Below are 3020 nucleotides of genomic sequence, written 5' to 3' on the forward strand. Positions count from 1 at the left end.
CTGTTAGTGTAAAGCGCTTTGGGGGTCCGGAGGGACTTGAAAAGCGCTCTATAAGTTCAGTACCATTTACCATTTACCCTGACTTTCAGGATGGTAAGAGCTTGAAGTAATATGCTCTACACCCAATGATTTAAGTGCCTGTGCAAAAGTTCTTGATTTAAAGTTGGTTCCCTAGTCAGTTTGGACAACTTTGGGAAGACCAAATACTGAAAAGAACTTCACCAGTGCTTTGGTGATGACAGGGGCAGTAATCCTCCGCAGAGGCACAGCTTCAGAGAATCTAGTGGAACTACACATTATGGTCAAAAGGAACATGTAACACTGCTTTCAACCAATAAAAAGAACCAGAGCCACAGTTTTAGCCTATCAGAGCAGAGCAGTGCGGGTCCTTAATTCGGAATCAGAACCGCAGGTGAAGTAATCAGAGTTGATAAGACTTTTTTCCCCGACCCGCTACCAAAACCACCCGCTCCTCATAAAGGTAAAGTTATGTAATAAATTGTTAAACGTCTAAGTATTAATGTGTTCGCGTGTGACCAGTTCGCTGCAGCTGAAAAGACATCTGAGCTGTTACACCATTACTTCTACCCGTCCAGAACCGAGCCCCAACCTGCCTGGTCTTTTTTTTWATCTAAAGTCTAACTTTGTGTTAAAGGTTTTATGTGTTCAGAGCATTGTCATTATTTTGCTATGGAGAGCACACCGGGCCAAATGCATGTGAACATTTTATGTTACTTTGACATGTAAACAACGTGCAACTTCCACGCATGACCAAACTCTGGGTCCGACAGAGAGCACGTGTCACTGCAGGAGCATGCTCATCCTGGTTCTCATGGTGAGAGACAAGTTGTARCTGTTGCTTCAGGTATTAAACAATATTAACACTAAAATATGAATATTTGTAGACTCCAGGGGTCTCATTTATAAAAGATTGCTTGGAAACCGTACTAAAAGTGAACGTACGGCCAAAAGGCGGAAATAGCGTACGCCAAAAAAATTCTGATTTATAAAACAGTGCGTACGCATGTTTCTGCGCTCCTTTCATTTATAAATCACAGCCGTACTTCAGAGTTTGCGCACGAGGTCCCGCCTCAGGTTCTGCCCTCTACACGCCCACACTCAACCATAAACAGTCAATGTAAAGTACCTCATGAATGTTAAGATGTATTTAAATCAGTCAGCTGATCAATGCCAACAAAAGTGATTGGTTCAGACATGCTCCGTCGTGTGTCTGGATGACAGGTGCTGACTGACAGCTGCTCACGTGAACAGAATGTCTGTAATTGACACCGATTTTCCCTCATTTTTCTTTAAAGTAATCTAACGATTTTTATAAAAATCTCAGCTTCAAATTAATTTTCTCTCAGAGCCTGCAGGACGATAAAAACAATAAAAATGAAATAAAATAAGTCAGATAAAATTAGAAATAAGTCCACTACTCTTCTCCTCGTCCTCTCCCCCTCCTGCCTGCTCTGTTATCTGCGGCAGACACCCCCGCCCCACGCACACACACAGACACATGCACGCACGCAGCCCCCCACCCCTCGCGTGCGTGACTTACATGGATTTTAAACATCAAGTTTTATAACATTTACACTGGCGAGGTGGATGCGCCCTGCGCGTCTATCCGAAGCGTGACTTTTGCTGTCCTGCTCGGGGAGGGGTCTGTGGGTCAGGGAGGGGTCTGTGGGTCAGGGAGGGGCCTGTGGGTCAGGGAGGGGTCTGTGGGTCAGGGTCGTCTGCAGATGAATGGAGTTGCGCACGGGAACTTTTATTAAAGATTTAAGTTTTTTTTTTATTTCAAAGGTCATCATGGCTCAGCAGCAGAAGCATAAATATTACTGTTAAGAAAGCTGATGATAAAGTTGAATAAAAATCTAATTCTGATGAAGGTNATAAAATATAAAATGTGCCGTTTTTGCTAGTTAGCTTACTTATTTATCAAGTTTTGTAAGTTTTGTAACTAAAAACTTTTAAAAACTCTACTTTTGTAGGTGGTGCCAAAATGTGCCAATTTGTGCCAATCTGTGCCAAATGAAGAAAATGCCTAAATATTTTTTTTACTAAAACCTCTGTAACTTTGTTGTATTTTATGTCAGCAACATGAGGTTTTGCACAGGTAATATCCATAAGTGGATTCATGGTTTCCAAGAGTTTTTAGCCTTATTCATTGTACTTTTGAAAAGGTTATATACTGTATAATGCAGAAAAACCTCAGGCGATGGGGGGAAAAAAGCTATTTTTTTCTATGTTCCATCCTCAGTGTCTCTGAAACAAAAGCATATGATGTGATACTTACACYCCTGATGAAATCTCCCAAGTGTTAGCTTTATTTTGATATCAAGGGTATTTATATGGTGTTTTTAGGTGCTGAGATACACCCAGTTACATTTGGGCATACTTTTTCGAGCACAAACCTCAAGAAAATCCCTTGGGGCTTAAGATGTTAACTGACAGTTTGATGAAAGGTATTCCAGCTAGACTAGATTATATTCTATAATACTATAATTTAATAAGTTATTAAAACATAGTATTATCTTTTAATAATACTATTAAAAATACATATAAGGTTAAGGTTGTAATAACAACGATCAAACATTTAAAGTGTAAACACAAAGACTAAAACTGAACTGCTTTTATTTGCAGACACTGACAAAAAATGAAGAGTGTAATTCAGTCAGTGACCACCAGGGGGCAGAGTGACTCCACAGCTGCTGCAGGGTTAATCTGAGTGCCCTCCTCCTTTCAGCTGCAGATAAGAAGGTTTTATATTTAATCTCCAGATTTTTTTCTACCATCGTTTAACAATAACATCTGAATGTTGCTGAAATCTTTGTTTATGTTTTGAATACTTCTTTATTTCTTAAAGAGGGGAAAGTTTGGTAAATTTTTTTAAAAAGTTTCTAGTGAAAAGTGCTGGTGTTCAGTATAGTACAATAAAAGTTTTAATAAAAGTGAATATTAGATAAATATGCGCAGTGAACACACACACACACACACACACACACACACACACACAC

This window comes from Austrofundulus limnaeus, unplaced genomic scaffold (assembly GCF_001266775.1).
Source record: "Austrofundulus limnaeus strain Quisiro unplaced genomic scaffold, Austrofundulus_limnaeus-1.0 Scaffold589, whole genome shotgun sequence".
Lineage (NCBI taxonomy): Eukaryota > Metazoa > Chordata > Actinopteri > Cyprinodontiformes > Rivulidae > Austrofundulus > Austrofundulus limnaeus.